Source organism: Vulpes vulpes, chromosome 14, assembly GCF_048418805.1.
Source record: "Vulpes vulpes isolate BD-2025 chromosome 14, VulVul3, whole genome shotgun sequence".
NCBI classification, from domain to species: Eukaryota; Metazoa; Chordata; class Mammalia; order Carnivora; family Canidae; genus Vulpes; species Vulpes vulpes.
Window position 1 is genome coordinate 71,904,961 of NC_132793.1, and position 23,593 is coordinate 71,928,553.

The 23,593-nt window shown below is 37.4% G+C and overlaps 1 protein-coding gene across 2 annotated transcripts in view; it reads left to right on the forward strand.

Annotated features, from left to right (window-relative positions):
* HAPLN1 (hyaluronan and proteoglycan link protein 1) overlaps positions 1–23,593 on the forward strand; it is a 77,004-nt gene that overhangs the window by 14,609 nt on the left and 38,802 nt on the right. Inside the window, exon 1 of one of the 2 annotated variants that reach the window (XM_025992935.2) lies at positions 18,197–18,506. The exons of the other annotated variant lie outside the window; for it this stretch is intronic. The gene's annotated coding sequence lies outside the window, so the exon portion shown is untranslated. Of the gene's footprint in view, positions 1–18,196; positions 18,507–23,593 lie in introns of those variants that run through there. 2 annotated transcript variants of the gene reach the window in all.

Here is a 23,593-nt window from a genome sequence, read left to right on the forward strand (position 1 = left end):
AGAGAGGAGGGCAGTGGGGGAGGGAGAAAGAATCTTAAACAGGCTTCACCCCCAGTGTGGAGCCCTACATGAACTTTATCTCAAGACCCGGAGATCATGACCTGAGCCAAAATCAAGAGTCGGATGCCAAGTCAGTAGGCCACCCAGGCACCTCAATAACTATAGTTTTAAATAAAGTATGTTTGTAACCTACCAACGGAAGGGATTCCGGTGTTCTGCTCTTAATGTTAAAGTAGATGTGTAGATTGAATTATGCTCCTGTTATTATCAACATTTTAACTGGATGTTAATTAAGCCTATTATCCTAAATTATTGAACAGGACTGATTTCCTATTAAATATATCAGGAATCAGTTCTTTCTTTGTTTACACATTTCATTTATGTATCATGAATTGCAAATCCAAATTTTTGGTACATGGGTGAACACTATAGGAAATTCAAGTTTGAATGGACTATCTGTGCCCTGATACACAATTGAAAATTATTTAAGCATACACAAAATGTCTTACAGTGTATTGACTGCCAGTGAAGTTGAGATTTTGATCATTGCAATTGTGCTCTGTGTAATGCTTACAATCCTTTGATTAATGATGACTGTTCTGGAACAGAGCAACTTTCTACACGAGAAACCCATAGGATTTCTCTTGAAGTAAAACAAAGGCATCCTGGACCTTGATAATTTACAATTTGAACTATAGATTTGCTCCTTAAGGACAACCAGAGGAGTCTCATTTAGCATGACTAGGCTCTACATATGTTACCCTAATGACTGTAATCATCATATAAAGTCACCTAAAATATTTTGGACACATTTGATAGAGAATAATCTCCCTCAAGATTCTCTGCTTTTGGAAGATTGCTAACTGGTTAAATACAAAACTGAAATGGGAAGGGACTTAAAAACAAACTATACCTTTATTTATAAGACCAGATCTTTATGTTTGGATGCTGTAAAGCCTTTGCTTGTTGACTGAGATAAAAAGTGTAACAGGGATCAGAGGCTTATTTTAAGGGGCAGTATGGAAGGAGATAAGAACAGAGGAATAATTCTACCCAAAACCCCCCAACCCCAAAAACAAACAAAAAACTCTTTCAGTAGTTTCTTGATGGTTAGCTACATCACACTGAGTATTTTACATTTGTTTGGTTACTTCATGGTTCTTTCTACACAGCCCATAGGATTTCCCTTTGAAGTAAAAAAAGGCATCCTGGGCCTTGATAACTTACTACTTGAACTATTTCAAAACCTCAACTTTATTTTATATATTCTGACAAAGTTTATATTTTATTGACTTACCATTCTAATTTTTAATCATTGATAATAATTTATACACAACAGTGAATTTAATTTTTCTTATCCAACATATTACATGGGAATTAATTTAATGTGTTTTTAAAAATTGAAATACCATATTCTGTACTAAAGTATTTTCATTTAATCAAAAGATTCTGATCCTTGAATAAAATTGAACATCGTGGATTAGAAAAGTTAGAATAGTTTTGGGGAAACTTATATATCCATGCTGATGAAGTTCAAATTTAAGTTATTTCAGTTATTTTGGAACTTGTACTATGGATTCAGGTAGACCTGGATTTAAATCCCAACTCACATTTTACTATGTACCAGCTGCTGCATGCCTTGTGCAAATTACACAAGTCTTGAGTTTCATTATCCATTTTTAAATAGAATGATTAATAGTATTTGCCTCACAGTGTTTGTAGTTTTGAGAATCCAACAAGAAAATATATGTAAAGTACCATATAAAATAATAAAAGGTTGATGACTTTTTATATTATTTTCATAAACAACTACTGGGGGACATGTAAGTAAATATTTGTCCAATACTGGCAGAGAGAAATCATTGAGAAAAATACTTAGTTAACATGAATGTTTATAATTCTGTTCATAAAAAAATACTATAAATCAAAATGAAGGCAAATGTTTTCAATATGCACTGAAGACAAAAAGAGCAGTACCTTAATAAGCAGAAAGTTTTAAAAAATCAATAGCATAGTTAAAACAAGACTGCCAAGAGAATTCAATGGAAAAAGTATACTCTTCAACAAATGATGCTGGGACAACTAAACAGCCACAGACAGAAGAATTAAATTGGACCTCTACCTCAAACCATCAAATACCTAAATTTAAGAGCTAAAATTCATAGAAAACAACAGAGGAATGGATATACATGACTTTGGATTAGGCAATGGTTTTTGAGATATGACAGTAAAAGCAAAGCAACCAAAGAAAAAAATAAATAAATTAGGCTTCATCAAAATTAAAATCTTTGTGCTCCAAAGGACAATGTCAAGAAAATGAAAAGACAACACGTACATTGGAAAAATTTTTTGCAAACCATATATCTATTAAGTGTCTAGTATCTAGAATATATAAAGAATACTTACCACTCAACAATAAAAAGACAACTTAATTAAAAAATGGGAAATGAACTAGGATAGATCTTTCTCCTAAGAAGATATACTACTGAGCAATAAACACATGAGAAGTTGGTCAACGTCATTAATCACTGGGAAAATGCAAATAAAAACCAAAATGAGGGGCACCTGGTGTCTCAGTCAGTTGGGCAGCCAGCTCTTGGTTTCAGCTCAGGTCATGATCTCAGGGTCAAACTCCATGTCCCAGAGGGCTCAGTGTGGAGTCTGCTTGGGATTCTTTCCATCTTCCTCTCCCTCTTCCTCTCCCTAATTCCTCTACCCCTCCCCTATGCACATGCTGTCTCTCAAATAAATAAATAAAATCTTTAAAAACAAAAACAAAATGAGATGCCAGACAGACAATAATTTGTTTGATTAAAACATGTCCTGGTGAGGACAGGGAGAAATTGAACCCTCATGCATTGTTTGTAGGAACATAAAGTGGATGAAGAGCCATTCCACTACTAGTTCACATCAGCATTATTCATCAGAGGCAAAAAGTAAAAAAATAACCTTAATATCTATCAACTTCTAAACGGATAAGCAAAATGTGATATATTCATGAAAAATATTATTAAAAAGAATGAAATACTTACACATGTTACAGAATGGATGAACCTTGAAAACATGATGCTAAATGAAGGAAGCCAGTCATAAAAGGACCACCTGCTATATTATTCCATTTATATGCAATGTCTAGAATAGGTAATTCATACAGACAGAAAATAGATTTGTGGTTGTCAGAGAATGGAGAGTGATCATCATGGGTATAAGGTTCCTTTTAGGAGTAATGAAATGTTCCAGAATTAGATAGTGGTAATGATGGCACAACTTTGTAGATGTATATCTTTAATTTAGTAATCTCACATTGTAGAATTGAGAAAATAAATTTAGACTGCTAAAAATTTATTTATAGTTATGTTATTGCAATGTTTTATGAGAAAAACAATAAAGATACACTTAAACATCCAAAAATAGGTTATCGCTTAAAATATTTTTGGCATATACATTTTATACACATAAATTTTGGCATCCATGTAAAAGAAGATTTAATGAAATGGAAAGATGCCCATAATATATTCAATTTTAAAAATCACTTTCTGAAACACCATATAATTTGGTTTTATTGCAGTAAAAATAAAAAGAGCATTTGTATTTGGCTAAAACCTTTGGATAGGTATGCAACAAATAACTTTATTGTAAATAATGCTGCAATACATAGTGCTACATACATCGTTTTGAGTTAGTATTATTGTTTTCTTTGGGTAAATACCCACTAGTGGAATTACTGGATCATACAGTGGTTTTATTTTTAACTTTTGGAGGAGTCTCCATACTATTTTCCATAGTGGATGCACCAATTTACTTTACCACCAACAGTGCACAAGGGTTCCCTTTTCTCTACATCCTCGGGGAAACTTATTTCTGGTCTTTCTGAGACTGGTCATCCTGACTAGTCATCCTGACTGGAAACTTATTTCTAGTCTTTCTGAGACTGGCCATCCTGAGGTGATATCGCATTGTGGTTTTGGTTTGCATTTCCCTGATGGTGTGTGATGCTGAGCACCTGTATGTCTTCTTTGGAAAAATGTCTATTCAGATCATCTCCCATTTTTTAATCATATGATTTGGGGTTTTGGTGTTGTATTGTATAAGTTCTTTATCTGTTTTAGATATTAACCCCTTATCAGATATATCATTTGCAAATATCTCTGCCCATTCAGTAGGTTACCTTTTCAATTTGTTGGTGATTTCTTTTGCTGCAAAAGCTTTTAATTTTGATGCAGTCCCAATAATTTGTTTTTGCTATTGTTTCCCTTCACTGAGGAGATATATTCATAAATATGTTGCTAAGGGCAATGTCCAAGAGATTGCTGCCTATACTCTCTTTTCGGAATTTTATGTTTTCAGGTCTAACAGGTCATTAATTCATTTTGAATGAATTTACTCAAATTTTTGTGTGTGGTGTCAGAAAGTGATCCAGTTTGTTTGTTTCTTTCTTTTATCCTTTCTTTGCATGTAGCTGTCCAGTTTTCCTAATAGCTTTTATTGAAAAGAATGTCTTTTCTCCATTATATATTCTTGCCTCATTTGTTGTAGATTAATTAACCGTAAAAGTTAAGGTTTATTTCTGGGCTCTCTATCCTGTTCTATTGATCTATGTATCCAACTATTCTTTTGCCATTGATTTCTAACTTAATTCTGCTATGGTCATAGAGTATATTTACATGAGTTGGATCTTTCTACATTCACTAAGGATTATTTTATGGCCTAGAATGTAATATCTAGTAGAATCCTGGTAGACGCCTGGTCTACACCTGAAAGGAATGTATATTCTGCTGTTCTTGAAAGAATGTTGTATACATAGCAATGACATCAGATTGATTTAGGGTGTCCCAGTCTTCTACATATTTACTGATTTTTCTAACTATTTATTCTATAAATTTTTGATAAAGAGATATTCTAATCTCTCCTTACAGTTGTATCAGGTTAAAATCTTCATGTATTTTGAAACTCTGTTATTAGGGGCCTACATTTTTCAGACAGTAACATCTTACTAATGATTTTAATACGTTACCATTTTGAGATCATCCTCTTTTCTTTGCTGATACTTTTTGTTCTGAAATCTACTTTGTTTGATTTTAATGTAGTTTCCCCAGGTTCCTTTTTATCAGCATTAGCATGTTATATAACTTTTCCATACTCTAATTTTTAATATATTTTTGTTTTTTCATTTAAATGAGTACCTTTTAGGTAATATTTGGTTAAATCTTTCTTTTAAATTCAATAGACAATCTCTGCCTTTTAATAGTTTTTCTTGGGTCATTTACACTTAACATAAATATTGATGTGATTGGTTATGAACCTATCAGTTTGCTAATTTTTCTATTTGCTTCTTCCATTTTTCATTTCATCTCCTGCCCCTTTTTTCCTTTTTTGGATCAATTTTAACAACAAAAAAGTTTTCAGCGTGCCAGGATGATTTAGTCGGTAGAGCATGTGACTCTTGATCTAGGGGTTGGAGTTTAAACCCTGGGTTGTGTATAGAGATTACTTAAATTCTTTCTTTGAGCCACTCTTCTCCTCCTCGCTCCTCCCTTCCTCCCTTCTTCTTACCTCTTCTTTTCTCTTCTCTCCTCTCTTCTTTCCTCTCCATATTTCTGACCTGTGATCTCTGGCTTCCTCGGATTTCTAGAACACTGGGCTCCATCTGCTCAACTCAAGCTTTCCAATGGCATGGATGTAGATTCCATTATCCTGCACTGAAGCATAGAAACTTCCTTTAGGCAATAACATGAGACAATCACACAGCTCACCTCAGTACTTTGAGTGCTGTGGGTTTTTTTTTTTTTTTTGATGTTTTGTCCACTTTCCTTTTACTTATTTTAGACAGGAGGGTAAATCTTGTCCCTCTTACTCCATCTTAATCAGAAGAAGAAGTTCTATATGGTTTTATTTTCACATTTTTGCTCTTCTTCATTATTGTAGTTCTTCTAAACTAATTAATACACATACATAGAAATTTGTAAAATAAAAATATGTGACTTACTTTAATAAACTAGATAGGATAGTACTAAAGTTAAAATTTATTTGGGAATTGATTAACATGCTTGAATAGCTAACAAATAATGATTTAGTTTTCAACTTTTTTACCAACATCCAAATTATATCATATACATTTTCCCAGAGACAAGATAATCAAAGGCACACAAATATCATCATTTAAGAGAGAAAAAATGGGGAAAAAATATTTAAAAAGATATTTTTAAATATCTTTAAAAAAAGATATGTGGCTCTTTAGATATATAAAACTCATATTTAAAAACCCTAAAATGCTACAATAGTACTTGGGAAAATAATATTAACTTGTCTCTAAATATAAATTATTCAACATTTTTCTTATTCTAGGTTCCAACGTGTTCTCTCACTATTTTTTCATAAAACCTTTTAGTTACCATTTACAGATGTTTCTCTCATGACCAAACAGCTAATGAGAATTCCATGGCCTAAATAACTCTACTTTGAATAACATCTTGCACTTTCCCCAAACTCAGACTCATCACACTACTGAAAACCTGTTTCTACATCTGTGACTTTGGCTTTTATGATCTCCTTGGGTGGCTCGTTTATTCCTGGCATTTCTAAACCTCAAATTATGAAACAATTTCTCTGAAAAAAAAGTATCAGAGATTCTTAACTCTGCTTTGAGTTTTTAAGGGTAAAAAGAAAAGACCAATGCATTTTCAACATGATTGTCCTTTGCATTATATCCAAATAGATATACAGAGAACTAGTGCCAGGAATGTGTCCCATGCAGTCTTTCTTTTTAAGTAAGCTGAAGATTGCCTCTTCAATTATTTCAAACTACTGGGTGGTCTTTAAAAAAAAAAAAAAAAAGGCTCTTTGAAGAAAATAGCAAACTAATACTACTTTATATTTAAAGTAGTATTAGTTCTTTAACTTTGAAGCAGAGGAAGAATAAATTGCAATTTTGTGGGTTTTGTTTATTAATATAGAATTTCATATCTCTAACTTTTAAGAGGGAAAAATTCTTCAAAACTCCAATGGAAGAGAAACAACTTTTTTAAAGATGTGTATATATTTGGGCTTAGAATTAGTCGAGTTTAATTAATTGTGTGTGTGTTTGTGTAAACTATTTATGACAACAATTCACGAAGACTTGGTCTTTTTACCAGAGAGAAAGCAGACTTTCCATCTTATGTCAGTGTACTTTTAAAATCCACTCATTTTCAAACTTAGTCCATTCTGTCCATACATAAAATATCTTTCAAAAGATTTCCCTTCACAAACCTTCTACAACTTTCCTTTGTATTCAGAGTTTGTACCAACCCACTTTTCTCCAAACAACCAGTCTCATTTAGGACAAAATTATTTTCTTTTACCTTCAATAAAAATTTATCTCCATTCCTTAGATCTTTCTAAGATACAGACTTGCTTCCCTTATTTCCATCCATCTTAATCACATTTAGCAAAATTTTGTACTCATAGAAACCTTAGTCTCCAGTGAAGACTAAATAGTAACCAATTGTGAACCACTACACCAGAACTCTTTAGATGGCAAATTTATGAATCAGTGAAGTACAAAGCATGTTTACCAAGAGACCCAAATAGCCTTAGTTTCTTTGCAAAAGGAAAATAAAAAAACACAAACCTCTGTCCAGTAATCAGTGCCTTAGCACTTTACCCTATTTGGAAAAGACCTAAATGTCCAAAGAATTTAATCCCATTTATTATCCAAGCAAACTTTAAAGTTTCAGGTTACCAAAGACTTTGAAAGCTATCCTAACAATTCCTCATGAAAACTTTGAGACAGACAAGAATAGCCATCATTTTAAGTCATGTTTTTGCTAACAATTTGCAACAGAGGTAACACAAGTTTGACCTTCAACAAACCTAGATAGAATAAAAGTTTCATATTTAATGCTGATAACCCTGAAAACATGTCTATTTTTATTAAACCAATGAACTTAAATGACTTTAAATACTGAATTATGTTTTACCTGGGGTCACTTAAAAGTCAATCAATTTGGGGGCACCTGGGTGACACAGTCAGGTAAGTGTCTGCCTTGGCTCAGGTCATGATCCCAGAGTCCTGGGATCAAGCCCTGTGGTGGCTTGGAAGCAGGAAGTCTGCTTCTCCTTCTCCCTCTGTCCCTGTCCCCACCGGTGCTCTCTCAAATAAATAACATCTTTAAAAAAACAACAACAACAACAACTCAATCAAGTTGTCAATTGTCAATTTTTACCTGGGCCACCAGTGGGGAAATCAGAAGTGGGTGATGTATGCAGGCCACATCACACCCAAGATGGTGCAAAACAGGAGGGGAAGCAGGGGGCGGCAGGAGGCAGATTGCTGCCTGGTGGCAGAGGAAGAAGTTTCCGGGTTCTAAACCTGTCAGCTGAGACAGATGAGCAGATGCCATGCTTGTTTCCACCAATGTGGAAATATGCAGTCCATGTCAGGCTGGAGATGACAGGGAACATCCCCAGAACAAAGGGAAAGTCGTCAGCTGCTTGGGAATATTCCTTGAAGTCCCAGTCCCGAGGTAGACTAACCACAGTTGGCTCCAAATATAACCATTAACATGGGAAATGAGGGAGAAGTCCCCACGTCTATCAGGAGGAAGAACAGTGAGAGAGAGTCAGCGTTCCCTTCATTTCAGATGACCGGTGTTTCTTCCAACCTGGGTTCTATCGGGAGGAGGCCTATTGAGATCATTATCATCCAGTGTATCAGGAGGGAGTTGACTAATCTGGTTACTGACCAAACATTTTCTTCCCTGTTTCCTGAAGCAGAGATCAAACTGACAGATCCCACTGAGGCCATGCAGTGTTAGAGGATATCAGTCATTTCCTAAAGTTTGCAATTTGAATTGTTTCCAGTGATTAAAAGGCATCCCCAGGGAGAGTCCTTGGAGACTGAAGAAGCCTACTGAAGCCATACTCCTAGAAAAGTAGAGAAAGTCCTTTACCAAAAATCCCCACCCCTGACTCCTGGGTGGCATTGCACACAGGATATGTCAGAGATTCCAGGTGTCAAAAGCGATCGGAGGCATCCCTGTAGCAAAAATCACTATTGATCACCATCCTGCCTTACCATGAAGGCATTCCTGCCATTAAAGGCCCTGTAGAAGGGATGTTAGTCTGCCCCCACTTCTCCATTGCATCCTAGGCTACAGATGGGTGCTTAGGAAATATAACACTGTGCACCCCATGCCCTTAAAGGCCGTGCTATGGCCCTGCGCTGTGAGTCGTGCCTTATTTGAGCTTGCCTGCCATTTTTAACTCATAGAGAATACTAGAAAAGTTTTACAAGGGGAAATTACCAATTTTGTAGCTTAAGAAGTTAGTAGAGGACACTGATGAAAAACAGTAAAGATAGAAGTCCATCATGATCTAAGAGATATTTCAACACATGTAGTCTTTACAGCCGTCTTCTCCAGGAAATGTCCCTGGTTGACTTTTAATTCAATTGAGGTACTGGTTTCTGCCAGCTTGGAGCAGAGTCTGGTGGTTAGAAGCAGTTAGGCCAGGGAGGTGAAGGGGATCATATGGGACCAATGAAGTCTCATGGGAGTGTTATGATTGGCAGCTGCTTGGTGACTTAGGTGGTCATCCTGTGCCCAAGACAGACAGCTTTGTATAAGAACGGGAAAAAAAAAATATGGCAGCAAGCTTCTGGATCTAATACTGTTCCTGCTGTGGTACTAACTTCTAGCCAAAAGGTAAGCTTTCTCTGCCTCAAAAAGTAGCCTTGGGTTAGAGGACTGTAGCCTGAGTAATCGACATGAAAGTGTTCCAATAAAACAATATACTCCTTGCAAAGCCCCTGAAATGAAAGTAAAGGGAGAGAAGAGAAAGTACTCACCAAATCTGCACCAAAGCTCACAATCCAGAGGAGAAGACTGTCCCTTTGTGGCTGCCAAATGATGTAGGGAAGATAATTGGGGTTCAGAGCCGACAGCCAAGAAAGAATTCTTGAGATGTCTTTGGGGCAAAATGGTAGTTTTATTAAAGCATGGGGACAGGACCTATGGGCAGAAAGGGCTGCACTGGGGTTCATGAAGGTGGCCATTATATACTTTCAAGTTGGGAGAGGGTTAGGGATAGAGTAAGTCTGTAAGGAATTCTGGAAGCAAGATTTCCAAGACCTTGAGGGGGCTAGCTATTGGTGGGAAAAGTCATTTATTATCATCTAATAAAACCTTAGTCATGAGACCTTTAAGATCTATACTGGTGGGCCATATACTTGGGGGATGATTGCCAACATATACCTTGAGGGGTAGAGATAAAGTAAGTCTCCAAAGGAATTTTTATATGTTAAAGTAGATTTACAGGATCCTGGGGGTCAGGCTTAGGTTGCTTTTTGCCCTTAGCAAAGTATTAAGATTTGAGTTCCCAGAGGAATGTCACTCTGCCTGTTTCAAGGACCTTTCAGTGGGCTGTAGGTAATAAGCAAATTTAATTATTCTTTTGCCTTTGTTTCCCACATCACTTGGTTTACTTATTTTTAAATGTAAATAGATTCCTATACACATACTACATTCTGTATTAAAGTCAGTATATGATAAATTAAAATAAGGACTTGTAGTAAATAAAGAACTCCCTCCACTTCTGAAAAATTGTCCATCATTTGGTCTTAGTCTGCATATTTATTCCAGTTTCAAGACTGAAATCACCCCTGTGTGCTCTCAGATATCTCCCACCCCCCCAACCCCTGCCAGTTACAGTCTGCCTTAGGCAAAATACTAAAGTATTGAAGTTGTTTTTCTCAGCACTCCATTCTTCCAAAGATTCCTTTCTCCTTTTTACACTTCTTGGCTGGTCAGTGAAAAACAACTGTATTTCAGTTGGAAAGCCATTTATTGCTTGGAAAAATAACCATTTAGGCATCTATCCCTTCCACAGAAACAAGGACAGGCTGATATTATTAGTAATCTTCACTACTCAAATACCCATAACTGTGGTTTACATTACTACGCTGGCTGTGTCTACCTAAGAGGTAGACAATGAAAACAGTCGCCATTTAAGCTCAGAATGTTCAGTTTGGGCCTTGGCTAAATCCAGTGACTACAAACCCTCCTCACCATCCCCCTCAAACAGGAAGGATGGTCAAATTAATTTTGTCATGAAAAGAGAAAGTCTTCTACAAACAGAGGTCTAATGGTTGGGATAATTGGCTAATGGACTGAGAAAATTCAAATAAAGTAGACCACGTAGCCATTGTAGACTTTGCAAATCCTCCAGGCAAGCTCATTCCAAATGGCATTTTTGGCTTTACTAATGCAATATCTGTACGAAGAATTGTGCATAAGCCTGAATAAGTTCCCCATGGCGCTGCTGAGCTTCATCAGCTATTGGCCAAATGGGCATTGGTTGGCAAATGAATATGGCCACGGCCTTCAGCTTGGTTTTCCTGGTCTATGGCTTTATTAGTGGAATTGTTAGTAACTATTTCTCACTGTACATAAGCAGAAAGTGATAGAAGTTTTCTGCCTCTGTCCACCATACTCTGAATGCATCATTTTCCAGTGTTATTATCTCCCCAATCTATATTAATGCGTCCCATTTAAATAAGCTTTCCTCAAATACCCATTATCCACAGTTAAAAAAAAGACTCAAAGCTGCCTGCATTTGGCAAATACTATCCCAGGAAATTATCCACAATCGTGGGCGCCCACAAAAGAGGTCAACAACCATTTGCTTTTCATGTGCATTTAATTATTGGAGAGAATTTGATTTGCCAATTATGGTAGTATTTTGAAGCAACTTCATTTTACAATTGAGAATGAAGGCTTCCTAAAGTGGGGATTATGCCAGTGATTTCATGCCAGATCCATTGTGGATACTGAAAAGTTTAACTTGGAAAGAGAACCAAATAAAGAATGGCAGGAACTACTCCACCACATGGAGATAAACGTAGCCTGTGCCTCAGAACAGGCAGCCAAGGTGGATGGTGTAATTTAGTGGTCACTGGGATGACTTCTTGAGCAAAATATGTCTCCCACTGCCTAAAATGTTCACTATGGAAGGGAAAAATCAAAGGTATTGTTAGAGAAGCAAAAGACCAACAGAAGACTAAAAAAGAAATGCTGGATTCAACAGCAGAGAGGGTCAGAAAGGAGCTATTACTTGGGTCAAGACAGCAGGTCTGAAGAGAGAGCCTAGAAATGTAGAACTAGGAGTAGTTAAAGCATCCTAGACATCCAGGTGTCCTAAAAAGAGAAAGAAGAAAAAATGGAAACAAGGGAAAGAACGTAGAGATATGAGAGCAAATTCCCTTCATCCCATTTGACCTACTTTGTGATTTAGAAATTCTTGTCTATCCAGTATTTGTACCTAATGAAAATCAAGGGGGGTAAAAACAGTCTTTTGATGTGTCAGTTGAAGAGAAGTAACTGGAAATGTTCTCGTAAATGCATTTCCATAATTTAGATATTGTAACAAGAAAGAACAAAAATAAAAAGTTAATCAATTCTCCTGATACTTTCTTTTCCCCCCATTATCCAGATTAAAGAATAGGATGGTCTAAAACATTAAAAGTGACAGATAAGTTGCGAAATAGTATGAGGGCATTCTTTCAGCCTGCATGCTGGAGATTCAAGACTGACAACACACGTGGGCAAGGCAGTTGCTTTCTACTTGGGAAAATGAGTATCTACTCATATTACTATGACACCAAATGCAATCCAATGGCATTTAAAGACCTCATTCCTGGTTTGGATTCCACAATGGTGAGAGATATTTGGAGATGCGGATTGCATTTTATATATTTGCCTCTGAAATATTGTTGAATAAATGCCTTGAATACGATACCAGTAAGTAGTATTTATTCTGACTATGCAGATGACTAAACAGAAATTTATGCTTTTGCTGAACGAGTTATTTTGCAAAGACCTGCCTAAACTATCGCTAAAAATGCAAATTGTGGTCAAGGGTTTCTTAACTGAGGGCCATGCTACTCCTCTCACTGGGAGAAACAGCAGATGCGTCCTCAGGCCATTCACTACTTACTGAGAAAATATTTGCCAATTTTACAGTTTTTAAAAATTGATTTTCACTTGACTAGATCATTGAGGTTAATGATTCAATGAGATCATTGTCTTTTCCCTCTTTTCCTGTGTTTAAATTTTTTTTTTTTAATAACCAGTTGCCCTTTCTATATAAGTTCTGTTATAGGCCTTTCATTATTTTTAAGTACATTTCCTCTTTTGTGTATATTTTTAAATACCTGTCACCTTAACTTACAAAAAGCCAACTTAACCTAATTTTTTTTCCCAATGGCATTCTTACAGAATGAAATTCTTCCCTTGAAATTCAGGAATGGCAGAAAACAACACACCCTTCCAGATGTGGAGAAAATTAGCCTTATCCTGCTTTGAACTTCCTAAAATTTAAATGACCTTCTTTTGTTTTGTGTCACTTTGCACCCCACCCGCTCTACTCTCCTCACACCCTTTGGCCTTTCATTGTAGATACAAAGACTTTCCTAAATTCACTTGCTGAGTCTCTAAAAGGGCTGGGGTGGGGGTGGGAGGTAGGGGGTGGGGCACGTGTCTGTGGTGGCACTGGATGTGCTGTATTAACATTTTCAGCCAGCGTTAGCAGAATGAAGAGGTGACGTGGTTGCCGCAGAATTCATTGCTAGAAATTACCATGATATTGAGCCTTTTCATTTCATTGCTGCTCTTGACATCATCAACTCGGATAAGAATTAAAGTATAGAGATTTCACTATCTTTGCCTCTCCTACCAGCCAAGGGAGGTTTCTATAAGCTGTGTAGGAAGAGCCAAGCAGAGTTCAGAAAGCCTTGCTATGAGGATTATATTAGACACTCTTGCCTCGTTCCCTCTCCTACCTTTTCACCATCGGTAGCAGCTGTGTCTTTGTTTTGCCTGTCATGCCTTTCCCTTTTTAGACTGAGGTCAGATAATCATGCAAGGGCCTGATCCTTGAGTAAATTTTATTTTATTATTAAGTATTTTATTTATTCATGAGAGGCACAGAAAGGGAGAGAGAGAGAGGCAGATATGGGACTCGATCCCGGGACCCCAGGATCACACCCTGAGCCGAAGGCAGATGCTCAACCACTAAGCCACCCAGGCGTCCCCCTTGAGTAAATTTTAAATTAGCAACTGGTGGGAGGAAATGAGATCAATAATTTGGCCTTAAGTCTTGTTCTTTCCCTTGTCCTCTCCCCACCCCATTTGACTACATTTTACACATCTGATTTTTGTTTGACACTGCCATGGGGGTCAGCAACACTTCAGACAATCTCCAGGGTGAAGAAATAAAATGGTAAATACTGAAGAAGTATCAACCCACTCACACTAAGCCTTCAGTGGCTTATGCTATTCTCCTTTTCCTTTTTTTTTTTTTTTATTTTTATTTATTTATGATAGTCACAGAGAGAGAGAGAGAGAGAGAGAGAGAGAGGCAGAGACACAGGCAGAGGGAGAAGCAGGCTCCATGCACCGGGAGCCTGATGTGGGATTCGATCCCGGGTCTCCAGGATCGCGCCCTGGGCCAAAGGCAGGCGCCAAACCGCGCCACCCAGGGATCCCTGCTATTCTCCTTTTCCATCAGCATGAGAATATTCTATCACTGGGATTGGCTATGGAGGTAGAGGAGGTGGACAGTTAGCAACGAGAGCCTGTGTAAATGCCTTTTATTCTATATGCTTATGCTTTATGTTGTCCCACAAATGGACTACAAAAGTATGTGTGGAAATACTTGTGGAAAGGTATAGGCAGATGTATGCCCTTGGCCAACAGCAGTCTTTTTATGTCAGAGGAGATTTTTTTTTAAATTTTTATTTATTTATGATAGTCACACACAGAGAGAGAGAGAGAGAGAGAGAGAGAGAGAGGCAGAGACTCAGGCAGAGGGAGAAGCAGGCTCCATGCACCGGGAGCCCGACGTGGGATTCAATCCCGGGTCTCCAGGATCGCACCCTGGGCCAAAGGCAGGCACCAAACCGCTGCGCCACCCAGGGATCCCCGGAGATTATGTTTTTCAAATGAGCAACAAACGTGCAAGATTTGCCCATGACAGGCTGAGGCTGAGGCAGGCTAGCAAGGGTCACAGCAATTTAGTTAGCTCTGGCTTGCCCTTGCTTCAACTGTGCTTGGAACCACGGAGATGCCCATCTCCTTTATTCATTCATTGTACACTCACTGAAAACTCACTAGATGCTACAAGTATCTTGATAAAATATCACAAACTCATAAAATATGGGTTTTGTCCTCAGCTTTAAACCTTTGGAACATCAGCATGGAATCACTTTCAGTTGCTTCATTAATCATTTGAAAATTAGATGATTGTTTCCTTCATTAGTATGAAATGTGATGATTTGTTCAATAGGTTGTGTGGTACTTCTAATATCTAGAGGGCTAATATGTGTGTGGTATGTCTAATATCTAGAGGGCTACAACATAGGGTTGTGTAGGTTGCGTACTACACAACACTGGGGGTTGCCGTTCATTCTTCAGTGCACAGTGCAGAACCAATGCTCCCTGAGGTCCTGGTGGGTCCCAGAGGATATTGTGGTAGTTTCTACCCTTTTGGAGCTTGCATTCCAGCAGGTATGCACCCCTGCTATGGGGCGGATTCTGCTCTTGAATCTCATATAATATTCCTAGAACTACTTTAGTTGACAGTCTTTTGACATAACCCGATATGGAAATGTACTAAATTTTTGGCACGTTCTGTGATTACACTGATACTGAACTTATAGCAATATCTATGTTAATCTGGCATTCCTCAAAAGTAAGTGAAAATCCAACACTAAAAGTTAGCCCGATATACTTTGACCTTCTTACATTGCATTTTTGTAAAACATTGGCAATCTTTTGAAAGTGTGTTATGCACGCATCTTCCTTGGTAAATAGAGTATACGTGACAAGATTAAGACACCCCCTCCTTGTCCTGGGTTCTAACAGTTATATTTTTAGGGTATTATCTTGAGACATGTAAACATAAGGTAAACGACTCGTGGTGGTGGTGAAGCTTTGTGTAGAAGACCTGCTCACATCAGAAAAGATGCAAATAAGGGAGATGTGCATGGCCTTCTGGTCCCTTTCCAAACCAGCTCCAGCTCCTCCACATCATCATTCTAAGTCTCCTGCTCTGCAGTCCCATGGGGCTGGGTGCAGCCACACGGCAGCCCAGGGCCTCCCCTGGCTGGTTTCCTTTGCACATACTATTCTGACGGGTAGCAATGTCCGTTGCCCTCTTCGCCATCTCCTTGTCTTGCAGGTGCAGCTGAACCATCATCTTCTTTGTAGAATCATTCCTGTCCTCTTCCAGGCCTGCGTAGGTGCCTGCCAAGGCTGCTGCACTGCACAGCTCCGGGGGGTACCATTCCCTCTGCCTGCTGGGGAACCCCTCCTCTTTCTCCAGTAGTATCCTGAGTATGCCTCTCTGCCCTTGGCCTTCTGCTCTGTTCCACTCCTTCGCAGCCACCCTGAAGAGTGATTGCTTTGGGATCTGAGGCCTTATTTCCACTGGCATAGAGTGGTGCTCAGTGGATAATTACTCGAATTGTGGCTAAATATGGCACAGGACACAATTTAGGGGCCCTTGAACTAGAGAAGGCTGGGGTTTCCCTTCCCCCATCTATCTGCTCAGATTGGTAACTTAGGCCTAATCACTTTGTTGTGATTTCTGCCCTTCCAGTCATTTCTCCTATTTTCAGGAGCTGTGGCTGCAGCCGCTGCCTCTTTCAGGTGTCCATTAGCACAAAGGAACACTGCTCTTTCTCCTCTTCCCAGCTGCAGTTTTTCTTCACCCTTCTCCTCCCCTTCCTCCTCCGCCCCTCTACCTTTCCCTCTTCTTCCCTCCCTCACCCCTTTCCCCGACTCCCCATTCCCCTCCTGCTCCTCCTCCTCTTTGTTCTCTTGTTCCTTTCTCCTCAGAGTGCTTCTCAGCAGTAGGAGCTTTTGCCCTTTAAACAATTGCTTACCAAAGCACGCTTTTTTAGAAGCCAATCTCTGAATCAACCACTGACATTTTATTTCCCACGACGTTTGTATCTTTAGGGTTCTCTGGTATTTGCTGCACTGTATGTACTACAAATTATGTTCAGGTGTGCAGTTATGCCCAACGTCTGAATGCAACGTCTGAGAGCTGTGCGTGTGTAAGATGTGTATGTGCTGTTCTTGGACAGCAGTTTCTTTTCTGAAGAGTTGTGCAATGTCACCATTTCTCTTGCTTTCTAGGTCCTATACTCTCAGGATTACATTTCATCACCTAGGTATAAATGCCTCTGCATACCTCCTAAAGTTCACAAGGTGAAAGAGATTATGCAAAGGTCATGAGCACACAAATAGTTCTCAACTGTCATTTGCTCAACATTGATGAGAATTTGGGTCTTCTATGTTCATGGAAGGACCGTTGCTTTCTATGAAAATTATGGAAGAGAAAAAAGGTAGTTTTTATGGTTGCTCTTTTCCTCTGAATTTTGACAGGACCCAACCAGGAACTGCTCTCACTAGCATGGACTTGACACTCTCCTGAAAATTCACAAAGCCATGGTCACATTTGAAATGGAAAAGATCTTGAGGGACTTAGAGTTGATAAGCTAGTGGTGGGAATTTGGAGCCAGGTTGAAAGGAAGAGTCTATGAGAACTGTGGGGGTGGTAATTTTATGGTGTTCAAGGACTGAAAAACCTTTAAGATTTAGGGGTACATATTTTCCCTACTTCTTGTAAGAACACTGCCCATATTTCTACGTTTTATACTCATAGATAGTTATTTGGTTTTGAGGCAAAGACAAGCTTGACACTTATGTACCTCTAAAGTTTTAAATGACATTGTGATTTGTAAGAGAAAGGGACAAATTATGTAGAAATCTTTGGTGTCTAGAGTTGTCAGTTCTAAGTGACCAAGTAAATCAGGGCTTCAGTGCCTATAAAGAAGGTTGGTTAAATGGTTTTCTGTTGTTTTCAGAATGAACAAATTCATCAGCTAAAGGAGATGTAAATGAGGGTTATTTAGTTTTAAAAGCGTATAAAACACTTTCAAAGATCACTATAACTTAAAAGCCTACCAAGGTGAATTCTCTGGCTGTATCTCCTTCATAAAACCAATTTGGAAACTTAATTTAATGAGCTCAGCTGTTGATATTTGCCAAGTTAATTGGAGAGTATTGTATTCTCCCTTTTTGTGCTGTGTAGACACAGCCTTTTGGGCTGGAACAGGCTTTGTTACTCATAAGTCAATGAACTGAATTCTGATGAGGATCATGCTTTGACGTAGGATGTGAACCAATAGTAAACCTTCTTCGGGGTCTTGGAAGAGACCTTAAAAGTGGCAGCCAAAAGAGGTGGTGACTGCACCAAGCCCAGAGGAAACAGAAGTTTCTGCTGCTAACGAACATTGATGGATTTTTTTTTTTGTTTTTATCTTGACTTAGTACAATCAGGTACCTCAGTAAATTTTCATCGATCATAAAACTCTTCCTTGTATTTCATAAACAGATCAGAATTGACATATATTTAAAATCTTCCTACACCTTCTCAGAGTGTGATCACCGTATAAAATATATGTGAGTTGCCGGATTCTTATTGTTTATCAACTAGTTTAGAATTACATGGGGGGTACAGTGGTGAGTTTAGAGTTGGATTTTGCATTATGTAGAAAGTTTGTTGCTGCTGAGTCTGTGATGCCATTAAAGCTGTCTTGTAGATGATTTGCAGTTGTGTGTTTAGATCCAGTGTTGATATGTTTGCCTGAGAGCTGTTGAAATTTTGAACTTTTTAAGAAATGCTAAAATTATAAATGGAGTTTTAGAATACTGTTTTGCTAGCTCAATGAGAAAAATTTTTGAAAACAGTTAAATTAAAAGTGATGTTATGATCAATTTTCTACCCCTAGAAACCCTACTTCTAAATATTTTATTTAAAAACTTTTGTTATATGGGACACCTGGGTAGCTCAGTGGTTGAGCATCTGCCTTTGGCTCAGGATGTGATCCCCGGGTCTGGGATCAAGTCTTGCATTGGGTTCCTTGTGGGGAGCCTGCTTCTCCCTCTGCCTGTGTCTCTGCCTCTCTCTCTCTCTGTGTGTCTCTTGTGAATAAATAAATAAAATCTTTTTTATTTATTTATTTTTTAATTTTTTTTTAATTTTATTTATTTATGATAGTCACAGAGAGAGAGAGAGAGAGAGGCAGAGACACAGGCAGAGGGAGAAGCAGGCTCCATGCACCGGGAGCCCGATGTGGGACTCGATCCCGGCTCTCCAGGATCGCGCCCTGGGCCAAAGGCAGGCGCCACCCAGGGATCCCAATAAAATCTTTTTTAAAAAACCCATACTTTTGTTATAAAGTATAAGGCCTGTAGAGGTTTGCATTCATTTAGTTGAATGCATGGGAGCTTGATTATAAACTCACACATTTAAAAGCAGTCCTCTCACTTGTCAATTTTATTCATATATGCACATTAAGATATAAGGGAGTTATTTTCCATGGTTTTAAAATGATGGCAATGAGTAATAAAAAATGGAAGTTGTTTTGCTTTTTTGCTATTGTCTGTTTTTGGATTTGTTATTTGTAAGGAAAGAATGAAGTAACAATCTAAGCTCTTAATATTCATATATATATATATGAATATATATATTCATTCTTTTATGTGTTTCAGAAAAACTTTGTTACTATACATTTCTGGTTAAAAGAGGCCTTTATTCTCTTTTAAATACCTGTGCTTAAGTTCTATACGAAATGTAATTCACTACGGGCTATGTCCACCTTTGCAGAGTTCTTAATTTAGTGCCAAATTCCTTACTCAGTGTCCAGAAATCATTTACTATTACTGATAATGACAATAAGTCTTTTGATTTTATACATTAAGAAAAACATTTTGAAGTTTAATTTTATATTATTCAAAATATGCTTTGTTATTGCCACTACTGAGATTTTTGATCACAGAATCAAAGAAGAATGAATTCTAAAATAAGGCCTTTCTTGCACAAGTATGCCTAGCAAAAGTAGTCTTTAGAGTATGCTTATTCACTTTTTAGAGAAAAAAATTTTTTTCTAGAAATATGCTAACATATGTACGTGCTTTAATGTTGGTTTGGGGGGAAATTACTCCAGGCCATAAACAAAGAAAATTTTAGTAAAATTTTTATTTTAGTCAAAATTACCTCTAGCATGTGGACTTATTAGTCCCATAATCCAATCATTATTATAATGCCAACATGCTGTGGTGGTATTTAGCATATTAAAACTATAAAGAAACTCTGAGACTCCCTGAAATTATCAGCAATGTTAATTCCCATTCTGACAGATTTAATTATCTTTTAAAACCTTTTCATAATGTGATTTGATTTTTTTGACCATTTTCTTTATGTGTAATGATAGAAAAATGCATGTTTTCTTCTGTATTCCACGAAGGATGTACTTTTAAGAGCACAGCAATATAATATTCATATCGATTATAGTCTAATTTTTAATGTCCTATGGTAAAATTATGGTTTCCAGGATAGCAAAGGTAGGATACAGTCTCCAAAGATAAATAGAAAGGAAGAGGTTGATTTTCTTTAAATATCACTGTCCTCATCAAAATGTATTTTTGTAATACATTAACAGTGCATTTATTGACTTCCTCTACTAACAACTATTTGGTTAAAAAACAAACTATTAATTACAGAAAAAATGTTCCCGCCCAGCCCTGAAAACCTAGCAATCTCATGTAACTGAAAAGCTTTTGAGTAGATGGTGAGAAGCCCTGCAGATAGTATGCACACAGAGCTAGCGGAAATATGCCAAAGCTCTTGTAGTAATTTCTACCACACTCTAGAACCTTGAAACCACAAGACTTCTTGTCCACATATTTTTTTTTCTTGTCCACATATTGTACCAGTTTTTTTCTCCAACAAATTTTGAATTATCCTTTAGAGTTAGAATTAGAATATCAGAGTATATGGAGAGCAAGTCTGTGATTTCCTCTGAGCGACCAGAAAGGAGAGTGTTACTGACTGCCCATGTAAACGCACAGGGAAACAGACATTTTTAAGCATGTAATGTCAGAATGACTTGGTGTGTCCGTGTACACATGACATCCACCTGTATGATGTGGCTACACATGCAAAAGTCACTAAGAACACACAATGACAAGGAAATTCCCTTTTACTAGAGTTGTAACTTACATTCTTTCCTTCCTGTCTTACGAGTGAATTTTGACAACTACCTGTCCAGTGGTATTATCTCATTTAAGGAGATTCCTGGCTAAAGAGGACATACCACAAAATTGGAGAGCTTCTTTACTCTGCTTACTCTTTTCATAATAGAAAAATGAGTCAAATAAGATGTAAAATAAATATATAATGCTCTCTTTATCATACGTAGAAATCCACCTCCAACCTCAGTATGAGCTGGCTAATGAACACAATGCCAAGGGAAGATATTATATGCAAACAAATTTTGTGTGAAATGTTCACAACTTTTAAACATCACTTTAAGGTTAGGGTTTAATGTATTTTATAACCCGGAAGGGACAGAATCCTGCTGTATGTGCTTCATTCATTTATTCATCTAGCAATGCCAGACTGTTAGTTCCTTGAAAACAAGAAAATATCCCTAGACTTATTAATACGTGTATACACTGCTTCCCCCACCCCTACCCTACGTATTCAACAAAAGAATTGAACACTGTAAATACCAAATACAATTTGTAATTTTATCCATGTATGCCTTTTTTTTTTTTTCAGTTTGTTTTGGAAAACCCATAAACAAAACCACTGCAGAACCCTTTCATAAAACTGGTTTGGGGGAAGTCTAACTCTTAGCTCAAGAATTATTTAAAGCAGACTCAGATGAGATAGTGGCCAGCTTAAGTAAAGGCACTCTGATTAAGTGAAGGGGTGCTGAGTTTGCCCCAAACTCCATCAATGTTCTCTAAGAGAGAGCTGGCAAAGAATAACTGGCCAATAACCAGCCAAATTGAACTGCTATTTAAACAGGCATTATTGATATTATCCCTTTAAGAATCCATATATTTATTTGCTGAGGACGGTCCTAAAATGTAATATAAGCAGAATGGTGGGCCTGAACTCTCCAGTAAGAAAAAAATTACATAATAACAATAAGGACTAATGAACTAATGTGCATAAGGCATTGACATTTGTCATTGACTATTCCAATTGATGGCTAAAAAAACTTGACCCAAAAGCAGCTGAATGACTCTGTCAGGGTCACACAACTGGAAAGTAGTAACTAACACTAAATTCTCCCTTTCCTCCTTTACACTCACACTGCATCTCCCCATCTGCCTAGGAGAGCTCCAATGTACATGCCACTGGCTCTCCATCTAGCTAGAAATAGTTCTCCTCTTCACTCCATGCCCTGGTTTGGATGGTAAATCATATGATTGTGTCAGATGTCAAATAATGTGATAAATATAAAAAGATATAGGAAGAAGAGAATAGTGGAGAGAAGAATATAGAGGTTGGGTAAGATCCATACACAATAAATGGAGAAATAGAGAGAGAGAGAAGAAAAATGAAAAAAGATAAAACAATGACGGACAATATAGAGGAAAAATGGAAAGGAAGTAGGTGATTTCAAAATACAGAGAAAGAAAAGAAAAAGAAATAACTCATAAATTTTAAGATGCAGATTATTCTGAGAGTCATGAGGATCCTAGGAAGCAATAGCTTGCCCTTGACCAGACTAGAAAGGGACCATGGCCAACCCTCTAATTCAGGGCATCAAAAATGCTCTTTAGCTTCTTCGGGAGCTTGTGCTTTCATAGAACAATTCAAGATGATAGGGAAAAATACTCTTTCATTTGAAGTTTATATAGACTCACTCCCGGAGGGGAGTTGTATCATTGAACAAAGATTTTTTTCCAGTTATGGCTTCTCTCTTGAGCACTGAGTATATTCTAATCAGTTCTGCATTACCCCATGGTGTGCAATAAATCCTGGGGTTTAGGTAAAGAAGCAATTGTCCCTCCACAAACTAACAATGCAAATGCACTGTTAGTCTGAATTATTTAGCTATCATTTAGGTCAGAGGTCTGGCTTCTGGATTGCACATACCTAGAGAGTCAAAGCAGAAAACAAAGCCAAGCGACAACAGCAAAGCAACTGAGAAGCCAGCATAAGGTTGTCATTTTTTTTAAAACGCTAAACATGAAAAAATATATAATTTGAGAAACCTACAATTTTTAATTCCATGAAATAAAGGCCATTCTAACAGCAAAAAAAGATTTAAAAAGAAAAGATTTTTAAAAAGTTATTTCAAAAATACCCAAATTTTAAAAATGAATTCAGGTAATCTAATAAAGAAGTACACATCTGCAGTCCCTCTTCTTTCCTTCCTTTCTTTTGTATTTTTGTTTTCATTTCACTGCACTGATGGCCAATTTTTAAGAAACACTGATCATGAACCCTCTTCTGCCTATAACTACATCAGACACAAAAGAACCCAACGAGGGAAAGATTGTTTATTTCAAAGTAATTCTGTTAAATGGGATCCTAATTCAGTCTTTAGCAACCTTTACATTGGTCCTTATAATTTTTTAAACTAAATTTCAAGTGCTAAATTGAAACCTGGTTTATTTCATTATGTGGTCCACGGAGGGAAAAAATGAACTCTTACCATCTTCCATATAATGGTACATGGAAGTCT